We start from the raw sequence: 17,319 nt of genomic DNA on the forward strand, positions 1-17,319 counted from the left end.
TCACAGTCCAAAATTTTTTTTTTGTTTTTAAATGTACACTTACACTACTATTAAACAAGATATGAGTGATGGCACTGGGCAAGTGGGCACAGTATACGCTGTGAGCCTGACACAAAAAAGCAGACTGATGTTTCACAGTCCAAAAAGTTTTTTTTTTTTTTTTAAAGGTACACTTACACTACTATTAAACAAGATATGAGTGGTGGCACTGGGCAAGTGGGCACAGTATACGCTGTGAGCCTGACACAAAAAAACAGACTGATGTTTCACAGTCCAAAAAGTTTTTATTTTTTTAAATGTACACTTACACTACTATTAAACAAGATGTGAGTGGTGGCACTGGGCAAGTGGGCACAGTATACGCTGTGAGCCTGACACAAAAAAGCAGACTGATGTTTCACAGTCCAAAAAGTTTTTATTTTTTTAAATGTACACTTACACTACTATTAAACAAGATATGAGTGGTGGCACTGGGCAAGAGGGCCCAGTATAAGCTGTGAGCCTGACACAAAAAAGCAGACTGATGTTTCACAGTCCAAAACATTTTTTTTGTTTTTAAATGTACACTTACACTACTATTAAACAAGATATGAGTGGTGGCACTGGGCAAGTGGGCACTTGCCCACACAAAAAAGCAGACTGATGTTTCACAGTCCAAAAAGTTTTTTTTTTTAAATTTACACTACTGTTACACCAGATATGAGTGGTGGCACTGGGCAAGTGGGCACAGTATACGCTGTGAGCCTGACACAAAAAAGCAAACTGACGTTTCACAGTCCAAAAAGTTTTTATTTTTTTAAATGTACACTTACACTACTATTAAACAAGATGTGAGTGGTGGCACTGGGCAAGTGGGCACAGTATACGCTGTGAGCCTGACACAAAAAAGCAGACTGATGTTTCACAGTCCAAAAAGTTTTTATTTTTTTAAATGTACACTTACACTACTATTAAACAAGATATGAGTGGTGGCACTGGGCAAGAGGGCCCAGTATAAGCTGTGAGCCTGACACAAAAAAGCAGACTGATGTTTCACAGTCCAAAATTTTTTTTTTGTTTTTAAGTGTACACTTACACTACTATTAAACAAGATATGAGTGGTGGCACTGGGCAAGTGGGCACTTGCCCACACAAAAAAGCAGACTGATGTTTCACAGTCCAAAAAGTTTTTTTTTTTAAATTTACACTACTGTTACACCAGATATGAGTGGTGGCACTGGGCAAGTGGGCACAGTATACGCTGTGAGCCTGACACAAAAAAGCAAACTGACGTTTCACAGTCCAAAAAGTTTTATTTTTGTTTAAATGTACACTTACACTACTATTAAACAAGATATGAGTGGTGGCACTGGGCAAGTGGGCACAGTATACACTGTGAACCTGACACAAAAAAGCAGACTAATGTTTCACAGTCCAAAAAGTTTTTTTTGTTTTTAAATGTACACTTACACTACTATTAAACAAGATATGAGTGGTGGCACTGGGCAAGTGGGCACAGTACACGCTGTGAGCCTGACACAAAAAAGCAGACTGATGTTTCACAGTCCAAAAAGTTTTTATTTTTTTAAATGTACACTTACACTACTATTAAACAAGATATGAGTGGCGGCACTGGGCAAGTGGGCACAGTATACGCCGTGAGCCTGACACAAAAAAAGCAGACTGATGTTTCACAGTCCAAAAAGTTTTTTTGTTTTTAAATGTACACTTACACTAATATTAAACAAGATATGAGTGGCGGCACTGGGCAAGTGGGCACAGTATACGCTGTGAGCCTGACACAAAAAAGCAGACTGATGTTTCACAGTCCAAAAAGTTTTTATTTTTTTAAATGTACACTTACACTACTATTAAACAAGATATGAGTGGTGCCACTGGGCAAGTGGGCACAGTATACGCTGTGAGCCTGACACAAAAAAGCAGACTGATGTTTCACAGTGCAAAAAGTTTTTTTTGTTTTAAATATACACTTACACTACTATTAAACAAGATGTGAGTGGTGCCACTGGGCAATTGGGCACAGGATACGCTTTGAGCCTGACACAAAAAAGCAAACTGATGTTTCACAGTCCAAAAAGTTATTTTTTTTTTTTAATTTACACTAACACTACTATTAAACAAGATATGAGTGGTGGCACTGGGCAAGTGGGCACAGTATACGCCGTGAGCCTGACACAAAAAAGCAGACTAATGTTTCACAGTTCAAAAAGTTTTTTTTGTTTTTAAATGTACACTTACACTACTATTAAACAAGATATGAGTGGTGGCACTGGGCAAGTGGGCACAGTATACGCTGTGAGCCTGACACAAAAAAGCAGACTGATGTTTCACAGTGCAAAAAGTTTTTTTTGTTTTAAATATACACTTACACTACTATTAAACAAGATGTGAGTGGTGCCACTGGGCAATTGGGCACAGGATACGCTTTGAGCCTGACACAAAAAAGCAAACTGATGTTTCACAGTCCAAAAAGTTATTATTTTTTTTTAATTTACACTAACACTACTATTAAACAAGATATGAGTGGTGGCACTGGGCAAGTGGGCACAGTATACGCCGTGAGCCTGACACAAAAAAGCAGACTAATGTTTCACAGTTCAAAAAGTTTTTTTTGTTTTTAAATGTACACTTACACTACTATTAAACAAGATATGAGTGGTGGCACTGGGCAAGTGGGCACAGTATACGCTGTGAGCCTGACACAAAAAAGCAGACTGATGTTTCACAGTCCAAAAAGTTTTTATTTTTTTAAATGTACACTTACACTACTATTAAACAAGATATGAGTGGCGGCACTGGGCAAGTGGGCACAGTATACGCCGTGAGCCTGACACAAAAAAAGCAGACTGATATTTCACAGTCCAAAAAGTTTTTTTGTTTTTAAATGTACACTTACACTAATATTAAACAAGATATGAGTGGCGGCACTGGGCAAGTGGGCACAGTATACGCTGTGAGCCTGACACAAAAAAGCAGACTGATGTTTCACAGTCCAAAAAGTTTTTTTGTTTTTAAATGTACACTTACACTACTATTAAACAAGATATGAGTGGTGGCACTGGGCAAGTGGGCACAGTATACGCTGTGAGCCTGACACAAAAAAGCAGACTGATGTTTCACAGTCCAAAAAGTTTTTATTTTTTTAAATGTACACTTACACTACTATTAAACAAGATATGAGTGGTGGCACTGGGCAAGAGGGCCCAGTATAAGCTGTGAGCCTGACACAAAAAAGCAGACTGATGTTTCACAGTCCAAAATTTTTTTTTTGTTTTTAAATGTACACTTACACTACTATTAAACAAGATATGAGTGGTGGCACTGGGCAAGTGGGCACTTGCCCACACAAAAAAGCAGACTGATGTTTCACAGTCCAAAAAGTTTTTTTTTTTAAATTTACACTACTGTTACACCAGATATGAGTGGTGGCACTGGGCAAGTGGGCACAGTATACGCTGTGAGCCTGACACAAAAAAGCAAACTGACGTTTCACAGTCCAAAAAGTTTTTATTTTTTTAAATGTACACTTACACTACTATTAAACAAGATGTGAGTGGTGGCACTGGGCAAGTGGGCACAGTATACGCTGTGAGCCTGACACAAAAAAGTAGACTGATGTTTCACAGTCCAAAAAGTTTTTATGTTTTTAAATGTACACTTACACTACTATTAAACAAGATATGAGTGGTGGCACTGGGCAAGTGGGCCCAGTATAAGCTGTGAGCCTGACACAAAAAAGCAGACTGATGTTTCACAGTCCAAATTTTTTTTTTTGTTTTTAAATGTACACTTACACTACTATTAAACAAGATATGAGTGATGGCACTGGGCAAGTGGGCACAGTATACGCTGTGAGCCTGACACAAAAAAACAGACTGATGTTTCACAGTCCAAAAAGTTTTTATTTTTTTAAATGTACACTTACACTACTATTAAACAAGATGTGAGTGGTGGCACTGGGCAAGTGGGCACAGTATACGCTGTGAGCCTGACACAAAAAAGCAGACTGATGTTTCACAGTCCAAAAAGTTTTTATTTTTTTAAATGTACACTTACACTACTATTAAACAAGATATGAGTGGTGGCACTGGGCAAGAGGGCCCAGTATAAGCTGTGAGCCTGACACAAAAAAGCAGACTGATGTTTCACAGTCCAAACATTTTTTTTTGTTTTTAAATGTACACTTACACTACTATTAAACAAGATATGAGTGGTGGCACTGGGCAAGTGGGCACTTGCCCAGACAAAAAAGCAGACTGATGTTTCACAGTCCAAAAAGTTTTTTTTTTTAAATTTACACTACTGTTACACCAGATATGAGTGGTGGCACTGGGCAAGTGGGCACAGTATACGCTGTGAGCCTGACACAAAAAAGCAAACTGACGTTTCACAGTCCAAAAAGTTTTATTTTTTTTTAAATGTACACTTACACTACTATTAAACAAGATATGAGTGGTGGCACTGGGCAAGTGGGCACAGTATACACTGTGAACCTGACACAAAAAAGCAGACTAATGTTTCACAGTCCAAAAAGTTTTTTTTGTTTTTAAATGTACACTTACACTACTATTAAACAAGATATGAGTGGTGGCACTGGGCAAGTGGGCACAGTATACGCTGTGAGCCTGACACAAAAAAGCAGACTGATGTTTCACAGTCCAAAAAGTTTTTATTTTTTTAAATGTACACTTACACTACTATTAAACAAGATATGAGTGGCGGCACTGGGCAAGTGGGCACAGTATACGCCGTGAGCCTGACACAAAAAAAGCAGACTGATGTTTCACAGTCCAAAAAGTTTTTTTGTTTTTAAATGTACACTTACACTAATATTAAACAAGATATGAGTGGCGGCACTGGGCAAGTGGGCACAGTATACGCTGTGAGCCTGACACAAAAAAGCAGACTGATGTTTCACAGTCCAAAAAGTTTTTATTTTTTTAAATGTACACTTACACTACTATTAAACAAGATATGAGTGGTGCCACTGGGCAAGTGGGCACAGTATACGCTGTGAGCCTGACACAAAAAAGCAGACTGATGTTTCACAGTCCAAAAAGTTTTTTTTTTTTTAAATATACACTTACACTACTATTAAACAAGATGTGAGTGGTGCCACTGGGCAATTGGGCACAGGATACGCTTTGAGCCTGACACAAAAAAGCAAACTGATGTTTCACAGTCCAAAAAGTTATTTTTTTTTTTTATTTACACTAACACTACTATTAAACAAGATATGAGTGGTGGCACTGGGCAAGTGGGCACAGTATACGCCGTGAGCCTGACACAAAAAAGCAGACTAATGTTTCACAGTCCAAAAAGTTTTTTTTGTTTTTAAATTTACACTTACACTACTATTAAACAAGATATAAGTGGTGGCACTGGGCAAGTGGGCACAGTATACGCTGTGAGCCTGACACAAAAAAGCAGACTGATGTTTCACAGTCCAAAAAGTTTTTATTTTTTTAAATGTACACTTACACTACTATTAAACAAGATATGAGTGGCGGCACTGGGCAAGTGGGCACAGTATACGCCGTGAGCCTGACACAAAAAAAGCAGACTGATGTTTCACAGTCCAAAAAGTTTTTTTGTTTTTAAATGTACACTTACACTAATATTAAACAAGATATGAGTGGCGGCACTGGGCAAGTGGGCACAGTATACGCTGTGAGCCTGACACAAAAAAGCAGACTGATGTTTCACAGTCCAAAAAGTTTTTTTGTTTTTAAATGTACACTTACACTACTATTAAACAAGATATGAGTGGTGACACTGGGCAAGTGGGCACAGTATACGCTGTGAGCCTGACACAAAAAAGCCGACTGATGTTTCACAGTCCAAAAAGTTTTTATTTTTTTAAATGTACACTTACACTACTATTAAACAAGATATGAGTGGTGGCACTGGGCAAGTGGGCACAGTATACACTGTGAGCCTGACACAAAAAAGCAGACTGATGTTTCACAGTCCAAAAAGTTTTTAATTTTTTAAATGTACACTTACACTACTATTAAACAAGATATGAGCGGTGGCACTGGGCAAGTGGGCCCAGTATAAGCTGTAAACCTGAAACAAAAAAGCAGACTGATGTTTCACAGTCCAAAAAGTTTTTTTTTGTTTTTAAATGTACACTTACACTACTATTAAACAAGATATGAGTGGTGGCACTGGGCAAGTGGGCACAGTATACGCTGTGAGCCTGACACAAAAAAACAGACTGATGTTTCACAGTCCAAAAAGTTTTTATTTTTTTAAATGTACACTTACACTACTATTAAACAAGATGTGAGTGGTGGCACTGGGCAAGTGGGCACAGTATACGCTGTGAGCCTGACACAAAAAAGCAGACTGATGTTTCACAGTCCAAAAAGTTTTTATTTTTTTAAATGTACACTTACACTACTATTAAACAAGATATGAGTGGTGGCACTGGGCAAGTGGGCCCAGTATAAGCTGTGAGCCTGACACAAAAAAGCAGACTGATGTTTCACAGTCCAAACATTTTTTTTTGTTTTTAAATGTACACTTACACTACTATTAAACAAGATATGAGTGGTGGCACTGGGCAAGTGGGCACAGTATACGCTGTGAGCCTGACACAAAAAAGCAGACTGATGTTTCACAGTCCAAAAATTTTTTTTTTGTTTTTAAATGTACACTTACACTACTATTAAACAAGATATGAGTGGTGGCACTGGTCAAGTGGGCACAGTATACGCTGTGAGCCTGACACAAAAAAACAGACTGATGTTTCACAGTCCAAAAAGTTTTTATTTTTTTAAATGTACACTTACACTACTATTAAACAAGATGTGAGTGGTGGCACTGGGCAAGTGGGCCCAGTATACGCTGTGAGCCTGACACAAAAAAGCAGACTGATGTTTCACAGTCCAAAAAGTTTTTATTTTTTTAAATGTACACTTACACTACTATTAAACAAGATATGAGTGGTGGCACTGGGCAAGTGGGCCCAGTATAAGCTGTGAGCCTGACACAAAAAAGCAGACTGATGTTTCACAGTCCAAAAAATTTTTTTTGTTTTTAAATGTACACTTACACTACTATTAAACAAGATATGAGTGGTGGCACTGGGCAAGTGGGCACTTGCCCACACAAAAAAGCAGACTGATGTTTCACAGTCCAAAAAGTTGTTGTTTTTTAAATTTACACTACTGTTACACCAGATATGAGTGGTGGCACTGGGCAAGTGGGCACAGTATACGCTGTGAGCCTGACACAAAAAAGCAAACTGACGTTTCACAGTCCAAAAAGTTGTTTTTTTTAAATGTACACTTACACTACTATTAAACAAGATATGAGTGGTGGCACTGGGCAAGTGGGCACAGTATACACTGTGAGCCTGACACAAAAAAGCAGACTGATGTTTCACAGTCCAAAAAGTTTTTTTGTTTTTAAATGTACACTTACACTACTATTAAACAAGATATGAGTGGTGGCACTGGGCAAGTGGGCACAGTATACGCTGTGAGCCTGACACAAAAAAGCAGACTGATGTTTCACAGTCCAAAAATTTTTATTTTTTTAAATGTACACTTACACTACTATTAAACAAGATATGAGTGGTGCCACTGGGCAAGTGGGCACAGTATACGCTGTGAGCCTGACACAAAAAAGCAGACTGATGTTTCACAGTCCAAAAAGTTTTTATTTTTTAAATTTACACTACTGTTACACCAGATATGAGTGGTGGCACTGTGCAAGTGGGCACAGTATACGCTGTGAGCCTGACACAAAAAATCAGACTGATGTTTCACAGTCCAAAAAGTTTTTATTTTTTTAAATGTACACTTACACTACTATTAAACAAGATATGAGTGGTGGCACTGGACAAGTGGGCACAGTATACGCTGTGAGCCTGACACAAAAAAACAGACTGATGTTTCACAGTCCAAAAAGTTTTTATTTTTTTAAATGTACACTTACACTACTATTAAACAAGATGTGAGTGGTGGCACTGGGCAAGTGGGCACAGTATACGCTGTGAGCCTGACACAAAAAAGCAGACTGATGTTTCACAGTCCAAAAAGTTTTTATTTTTTTAAATGTACACTTACACTACTATTAAACAAGATATGAGTGGTGGCACTGGGCAAGAGGGCCCAGTATAAGCTGTGAGCCTGACACAAAAAAGCAGACTGATGTTTCACAGTCCAAAAATTTTTTTTTGTTTTTAAATGTACACTTACACTACTATTAAACAAGATATGAGTGGTGGCACTGGGCAAGTGGGCACTTGCCCACACAAAAAAGCAGACTGATGTTTCACAGTCCAAAAAGTTTTTTTTTTAAATTTACACTACTGTTACACCAGATATGAGTGGTGGCACTGGGCAAGTGGGCACAGTGTACGCTGTGAGCCTGACACAAAAAAGCAAACTGACGTTTCACAGTCCAAAAAGTTTTTATTTTTTTAAATGTACACTTACACTACTATTAAACAAGATGTGAGTGGTGGCACTGGGCAAGTGGGCACAGTATACGCTGTGAGCCTGACACAAAAAAGCAGACTGATGTTTCACAGTCCAAAAAGTTTTTATTTTTTTAAATGTACACTTACACTACTATTAAACAAGATATGAGTGGTGGCACTGGGCAAGAGGGCCCAGTATAAGCTGTGAGCCTGACACAAAAAAGCAGACTGATGTTTCACAGTCCAAAAAGTTTTTATTTTTTTAAATGTACACTTACACTACTATTAAACAAGATGTGAGTGGTGGCACTGGGCAAGTGGGCACAGTATACGCTGTGAGCCTGACACAAAAAAGCAGACTGATGTTTCACAGTCCAAAAAGTTTTTATTTTTTTAAATGTACACTTACACTACTATTAAACAAGATATGAGTGGTGGCACTGGGCAAGTGGGCCCAGTATAAGCTGTGAGCCTGACACAAAAAAGCAGACTAATGTTTCACAGTCCAAAAAGTTTTTTTTGTTTTTAAATGTACACTTACACTACTATTAAACAAGATATAAGTGGTGGCACTGGGCAAGTGGGCACAGTATACGCTGTGAGCCTGACACAAAAAAGCAGACTGATGTTTCACAGTCCAAAAAGTTTTTATTTTTTTAAATGTACACTTACACTACTATTAAACAAGATATGAGTGGCGGCACTGGGCAAGTGGGCACAGTATACGCCGTGAGCCTGACACAAAAAAAGCAGACTGATGTTTCACAGTCCAAAAAGTTTTTTTGTTTTTAAATGTACACTTACACTAATATTAAACAAGATATGAGTGGCGGCACTGGGCAAGTGGGCACAGTATACGCTGTGAGCCTGACACAAAAAAGCAGACTGATGTTTCACAGTCCAAAAAGTTTTTTTGTTTTTAAATGTACACTTACACTACTATTAAACAAGATATGAGTGGTGACACTGGGCAAGTGGGCACAGTATACGCTGTGAGCCTGACACAAAAAAGCCGACTGATGTTTCACAGTCCAAAAAGTTTTTATTTTTTTAAATGTACACTTACACTACTATTAAACAAGATATGAGTGGTGGCACTGGGCAAGTGGGCACAGTATACACTGTGAGCCTGACACAAAAAAGCAGACTGATGTTTCACAGTCCAAAAAGTTTTTATTTTTTTAAATGTACACTTACACTACTATTAAACAAGATATGAGCGGTGGCACTGGGCAAGTGGGCCCAGTATAAGCTGTAAACCTGAAACAAAAAAGCAGACTGATGTTTCACAGTCCAAAAAGTTTTTTTTTGTTTTTAAATGTACACTTACACTACTATTAAACAAGATATGAGTGGTGGCACTGGGCAAGTGGGCACAGTATACGCTGTGAGCCTGACACAAAAAAACAGACTGATGTTTCACAGTCCAAAAAGTTTTTATTTTTTTAAATGTACACTTACACTACTATTAAACAAGATGTGAGTGGTGGCACTGGGCAAGTGGGCACAGTATACGCTGTGAGCCTGACACAAAAAAGCAGACTGATGTTTCACAGTCCAAAAAGTTTTTATTTTTTTAAATGTACACTTACACTACTATTAAACAAGATATGAGTGGTGGCACTGGGCAAGTGGGCCCAGTATAAGCTGTGAGCCTGACACAAAAAAGCAGACTGATGTTTCACAGTCCAAACATTTTTTTTTGTTTTTAAATGTACACTTACACTACTATTAAACAAGATATGAGTGGTGGCACTGGGCAAGTGGGCACAGTATACGCTGTGAGCCTGACACAAAAAAGCAGACTGATGTTTCACAGTCCAAAAAGTTTTTTTTTGTTTTTAAATGTACACTTACACTACTATTAAACAAGATATGAGTGGTGGCACTGGCAAATGGGCACAGTATACGCTGTGAGCCTGACACAAAAAAACAGACTGATGTTTCACAGTCCAAAAAGTTTTTATTTTTTTAAATGTATACTTACACTACTATTAAACAAGATGTGAGTGGTGGCACTGGGCAAGTGGGCCCAGTATACGCTGTGAGCCTGACACAAAAAAGCAGACTGATGTTTCACAGTCCAAAAAGTTTTTATTTTTTTAAATGTACACTTACACTACTATTAAACAAGATATGAGTGGTGGCACTGGGCAAGTGGGCCCAGTATAAGCTGTGAGCCTGACACAAAAAAGCAGACTGATGTTTCACAGTCCAAAAATTTTTTTTTGTTTTTAAATGTACACTTACACTACTATTAAACAAGATATGAGTGGTGGCACTGGGCAAGTGGGCACTTGCCCACACAAAAAAGCAGACTGATGTTTCACAGTCCAAAAAGTTGTTGTTTTTTAAATTTACACTACTGTTACACCAGATATGAGTGGTGGCACTGGGCAAGTGGGCACAGTATACGCTGTGAGCCTGACACAAAAAAGCAAACTGACGTTTCACAGTCCAAAAAGTTGTTTTTTTTAAATGTACACTTACACTACTATTAAACAAGATATGAGTGGTGGCACTGGGCAAGTGGGCACAGTATACACTGTGAGCCTGACACAAAAAAGCAGACTGATGTTTCACAGTCCAAAAAGTTTTTTTGTTTTTAAATGTACACTTACACTACTATTAAACAAGATATGAGTGGTGGCACTGGGCAAGTGGGCACAGTATACGCTGTGAGCCTGACACAAAAAAGCAGACTGATGTTTCACAGTCCAAAAAGTTTTATTTTTTTAAATGTACACTTACACTACTATTAAACAAGATATGAGTGGTGCCACTGGGCAAGTGGGCACAGTATACGCTGTGAGCCTGACACAAAAAAGCAGACTGATGTTTCACAGTCCAAAAAGTTTTTATTTTTTAAATTTACACTACTGTTACACCAGATATGAGTGGTGGCACTGTGCAAGTGGGCACAGTATACGCTGTGAGCCTGACACAAAAAATCAGACTGATGTTTCACAGTCCAAAAAGTTTTTATTTTTTTAAATGTACACTTACACTACTATTAAACAAGATATGAGTGGCGGCACTGGACAAGTGGGCACAGTATACGCTGTGAGCCTGACACAAAAAAACAGACTGATGTTTCACAGTCCAAAAAGTTTTTATTTTTTTAAATGTACACTTACACTACTATTAAACAAGATGTGAGTGGTGGCACTGGGCAAGTGGGCACAGTATACGCTGTGAGCCTGACACAAAAAAGCAGACTGATGTTTCACAGTCCAAAAAGTTTTTATTTTTTTAAATGTACACTTACACTACTATTAAACAAGATATGAGTGGTGGCACTGGGCAAGAGGGCCCAGTATAAGCTGTGAGCCTGACACAAAAAAGCAGACTGATGTTTCACAGTCCAAAAAAATTTTTTTGTTTTTAAATGTACACTTACACTACTATTAAACAAGATATGAGTGGTGGCACTGGGCAAGTGGGCACTTGCCCACACAAAAAAGCAGACTGATGTTTCACAGTCCAAAAAGTTTTTTTTTAAATTTACACTACTGTTACACCAGATATGAGTGGTGGCACTGGGCAAGTGGGCACAGTGTACGCTGTGAGCCTGACACAAAAAAGCAAACTGACGTTTCACAGTCCAAAAAGTTTTTATTTTTTTAAATGTACACTTACACTACTATTAAACAAGATGTGAGTGGTGGCACTGGGCAAGTGGGCACAGTATACGCTGTGAGCCTGACACAAAAAAGCAGACTGATGTTTCACAGTCCAAAAAGTTTTTATTTTTTTAAATGTACACTTACACTACTATTAAACAAGATATGAGTGGTGGCACTGGGCAAGAGGGCCCAGTATAAGCTGTGAGCCTGACACAAAAAAGCAGACTGATGTTTCACAGTCCAAAAAGTTTTTATTTTTTTAAATGTACACTTACACTACTATTAAACAAGATGTGAGTGGTGGCACTGGGCAAGTGGGCACAGTATACGCTGTGAGCCTGACACAAAAAAGCAGACTGATGTTTCACAGTCCAAAAAGTTTTTATTTTTTTAAATGTACACTTACACTACTATTAAACAAGATATGAGTGGTGGCACTGGGCAAGTGGGCCCAGTATAAGCTGTGAGCCTGACACAAAAAAGCAGACTGATGTTTCACAGTCCAAACATTTTTTTTTGTTTTTAAATGTACACTTACACTACTATTAAACAAGATATGAGTGGTGGCACTGGGCAAGTGGGCACAGTATACGCTGTGAGCCTGACACAAAAAAGCAGACTGATGTTTCACAGTCCAAAAAGTTTTTTTTTGTTTTTAAATGTACACTTACACTACTATTAAACAAGATATGAGTGGTGGCACTGGGCAAGTGGGCACAGTATACGCTGTGAGCCTGACACAAAAAAACAGACTGATGTTTCACAGTCCAAAAAGTTTTTATTTTTTTAAATGTACACTTACACTACTATTAAACAAGATGTGAGTGGTGGCACTGGGCAAGTGGGCACAGTATACGCTGTGAGCCTGACACAAAAAAGCAGACTGATGTTTCACAGTCCAAAAAGTTTTTATTTTTTTAAATGTACACTTACACTACTATTAAACAAGATATGAGTGGTGGCACTGGGCAAGTGGGCCCAGTATAAGCTGTGAGCCTGACACAAAAAAGCAGACTGATGTTTCACAGTCCAAAAAAATTTTTTTGTTTTTAAATGTACACTTACACTACTATTAAACAAGATATGAGTGGTGGCACTGGGCAAGTGGGCACTTGCCCACACAAAAAAGCAGACTGATGTTTCACAGTCCAAAAAGTTGTTGTTTTTTAAATTTACACTACTGTTACACCAGATATGAGTGGTGGCACTGGGCAAGTGGGCACAGTATACGCTGTGAGCCTGACACAAAAAAGCAGACTGATGTTTCACAGTCCAAAAAGTTTTTTTTTGTTTTTAAATGTACACTTACACTACTATTAAACAAGATATGAGTGGTGGCACTGGGCAAGTGGGCACAGTATACGCTGTGAGCCTGACACAAAAAAACAGACTGATGTTTCACAGTCCAAAAAGTTTTTATTTTTTTAAATGTACACTTACACTACTATTAAACAAGATGTGAGTGGTGGCACTGGGCAAGTGGGCACAGTATACGCTGTGAGCCTGACACAAAAAAGCAGACTGATGTTTCACAGTCCAAAAAGTTTTTATTTTTTTAAATGTACACTTACACTACTATTAAACAAGATATGAGTGGTGGCACTGGGCAAGTGGGCCCAGTATAAGCTGTGAGCCTGACACAAAAAAGCAGACTGATGTTTCACAGTCCAAACATTTTTTTTTGTTTTTAAATGTACACTTACACTACTATTAAACAAGATATGAGTGGTGGCACTGGGCAAGTGGGCACAGTATACGCTGTGAGCCTGACACAAAAAAGCAGACTGATGTTTCACAGTCCAAAAAGTTTTTTTTTGTTTTTAAATGTACACTTACACTACTATTAAACAAGATATGAGTGGTGGCACTGGGCAAGTGGGCACAGTATACGCTGTGAGCCTGACACAAAAAAACAGACTGATGTTTCACAGTCCAAAAAGTTTTTATTTTTTTAAATGTACACTTACACTACTATTAAACAAGATGTGAGTGGTGGCACTGGGCAAGTGGGCCCAGTATACGCTGTGAGCCTGACACAAAAAAGCAGACTGATGTTTCACAGTCCAAAAAGTTTTTATTTTTTTAAATGTACACTTACACTACTATTAAACAAGATATGAGTGGTGGCACTGGGCAAGTGGGCCCAGTATAAGCTGTGAGCCTGACACAAAAAAGCAGACTGATGTTTCACAGTCCAAAAATTTTTTTTTGTTTTTAAATGTACACTTACACTACTATTAAACAAGATATGAGTGGTGGCACTGGGCAAGTGGGCACTTGCCCACACAAAAAAGCAGACTGATGTTTCACAGTCCAAAAAGTTGTTGTTTTTTAAATTTACACTACTGTTACACCAGATATGAGTGGTGGCACTGGGCAAGTGGGCACAGTATACGCTGTGAGCCTGACACAAAAAAGCAAACTGACGTTTCACAGTCCAAAAAGTTGTTTTTTTTAAATGTACACTTACACTACTATTAAACAAGATATGAGTGGTGGCACTGGGCAAGTGGGCACAGTATACACTGTGAGCCTGACACAAAAAAGCAGACTGATGTTTCACAGTCCAAAAAGTTTTTTTGTTTTTAAATGTACACTTACACTACTATTAAACAAGATATGAGTGGTGGCACTGGGCAAGTGAGCACAGTATACGCTGTGAGCCTGACACAAAAAAGCAGACTGATGTTTCACAGTCCAAAAAGTTTTATTTTTTTAAATGTACACTTACACTACTATTAAACAAGATATGAGTGGTGCCACTGGGCAAGTGGGCACAGTATACGCTGTGAGCCTGACACAAAAAAGCAGACTGATGTTTCACAGTCCAAAAAGTTTTTATTTTTTAAATTTACACTACTGTTACACCAGATATGAGTGGTGGCACTGTGCAAGTGGGCACAGTATACGCTGTGAGCCTGACACAAAAAATCAGACTGATGTTTCACAGTCCAAAAAGTTTTTATTTTTTTAAATGTACACTTACACTACTATTAAACAAGATATGAGTGGCGGCACTGGACAAGTGGGCACAGTATACGCTGTGAGCCTGACACAAAAAAACAGACTGATGTTTCACAGTCCAAAAAGTTTTTATTTTTTTAAATGTACACTTACACTACTATTAAACAAGATGTGAGTGGTGGCACTGGGCAAGTGGGCACAGTATACGCTGTGAGCCTGACACAAAAAAGCAGACTGATGTTTCACAGTCCAAAAAGTTTTTATTTTTTTAAATGTACACTTACACTACTATTAAACAAGATATGAGTGGTGGCACTGGGCAAGAGGGCCCAGTATAAGCTGTGAGCCTGACACAAAAAAGCAGACTGATGTTTCACAGTCCAAAACAATTTTTTTGTTTTTAAATGTACACTTACACTACTATTAAACAAGATATGAGTGGTGGCACTGGGCAAGTGGGCACTTGCCCACACAAAAAAGCAGACTGATGTTTCACAGTCCAAAAAGTTTTTTTTTAAATTTACACTACTGTTACACCAGATATGAGTGGTGGCACTGGGCAAGTGGGCACAGTGTACGCCGTGAGCCTGACACAAAAAAGCAAACTGACGTTTCACAGTCCAAAAAGTTTTTATTTTTTTAAATGTACACTTACACTACTATTAAACAAGATGTGAGTGGTGGCACTGGGCAAGTGGGCACAGTATACGCTGTGAGCCTGACACAAAAAAGCAGACTGATGTTTCACAGTCCAAAAAGTTTTTATTTTTTTAAATGTACACTTACACTACTATTAAACAAGATATGAGTGGTGGCACTGGGCAAGAGGGCCCAGTATAAGCTGTGAGCCTGACACAAAAAAGCAGACTGATGTTTCACAGTCCAAAAAGTTTTTATTTTTTTAAATGTACACTTACACTACTATTAAACAAGATGTGAGTGGTGGCACTGGGCAAGTGGGCACAGTATACGCTGTGAGCCTGACACAAAAAAGCAGACTGATGTTTCACAGTCCAAAAAGTTTTTATTTTTTTAAATGTACACTTACACTACTATTAAACAAGATATGAGTGGTGGCACTGGGCAAGTGGGCCCAGTATAAGCTGTGAGCCTGACACAAAAAAGCAGACTGATGTTTCACAGTCCAAACATTTTTTTTTGTTTTTAAATGTACACTTACACTACTATTAAACAAGATATGAGTGGTGGCACTGGGCAAGTGGGCACAGTATACGCTGTGAGCCTGACACAAAAAAGCAGACTGATGTTTCACAGTCCAAAAAGTTTTTATTTTTTTAAATGTACACTTACACTACTATTAAACAAGATGTGAGTGGTGGCACTGGGCAAGTGGGCACAGTATACGCTGTGAGCCTGACACAAAAAAGCAGACTGATGTTTCACAGTCCAAAAAGTTTTTATTTTTTTAAATGTACACTTACACTACTATTAAACAAGATATGAGTGGTGGCACTGGGCAAGTGGGCCCAGTATAAGCTGTGAGCCTGACACAAAAAAGCAGACTGATGTTTCACAGTCCAAAAAATTTTTTTTGTTTTTAAATGTACACTTACACTACTATTAAACAAGATATGAGTGGTGGCACTGGGCAAGTGGGCACTTGCCCACACAAAAAAGCAGACTGATGTTTCACAGTCCAAAAAGTTGTTGTTTTTTAAATTTACACTACTGTTACACCAGATATGAGTGGTGGCACTGGGCAAGTGGGCACAGTATACGCTGTGAGCCTGACACAAAAAAGCAAACTGACGTTTCACAGTCCAAAAAGTTGTTTTTTTTAAATGTACACTTACACTACTATTAAACAAGATATGAGTGGTGGCACTGGGCAAGTGGGCACAGTATACACTGTGAGCCTGACACAAAAAAGCAGACTGATGTTTCACAGTCCAAAAAGTTTTTTTGTTTTTAAATGTACACTTACACTACTATTAAACAAGATATGAGTGGTGGCACTGGGCAAGTGGGCACAGTATACGCTGTGAGCCTGACACAAAAAAGCAGACTGATGTTTCACAGTCCAAAAAGTTTTATTTTTTTAAATGTACACTTACACTACTATTAAACAAGATATGAGTGGTGCCACTGGGCAAGTGGGCACAGTATACGCTGTGAGCCTGACACAAAAAAGCAGACTGATGTTTCACAGTCCAAAAAGTTTTTATTTTTTAAATTTACACTACTGTTACACCAGATATGAGTGGTGGCACTGTGCAAGTGGGCACAGTATACGCTGTGAGCCTGACACAAAAAATCAGACTGATGTTTCACAGT

This window comes from Bombina bombina, chromosome 6 (genome assembly GCF_027579735.1).
Source record: "Bombina bombina isolate aBomBom1 chromosome 6, aBomBom1.pri, whole genome shotgun sequence".
Classification (NCBI taxonomy): Eukaryota; Metazoa; Chordata; class Amphibia; order Anura; family Bombinatoridae; genus Bombina; species Bombina bombina.